This window comes from Phytophthora infestans, genomic scaffold, assembly GCF_000142945.1.
Source record: "Phytophthora infestans T30-4 supercont1.125 genomic scaffold, whole genome shotgun sequence".
Lineage (NCBI taxonomy): Eukaryota > Oomycota > Peronosporomycetes > Peronosporales > Peronosporaceae > Phytophthora > Phytophthora infestans.
Genome location: NW_003303634.1, coordinates 189,578 through 189,972, shown reverse-complemented (window position 1 = coordinate 189,972; position 395 = coordinate 189,578).

Genomic DNA, 395 nt, shown 5'->3' with positions numbered 1-395 from the left:
TTCAGGGATGTACAGGACATCCGACAGCGTGACAGACGTCCCGTCCATCAGCTTCATACCGACGGGGCCCTTCGCAACTGCGTCGATCTTCGTGCCATCCGCGATCATGATACGGTCTGGCGTCTTCAGCTCCTTCATGGACACGAACCTGTCCCGGACGCGGGTCGTAAGCGAACTTGCAACTGAGTCGACGAGCCATTCACTCTTGGTCATCGAACTCGTTGCCATGAACGAGAAGTCGGACGCTTTCTCTCGGGACGCTTGCCCTCGTTCATCGTCGACCTTCTCCTTACGGCACTCGAACTCTTGGTGCCCTTGCTTCTTGCCGTAGAAGCACTTGCCTTTGAAACGTTGCTTGCCACCGAAATATTTCTTCTTCGTAGCGAAAGCTTTAA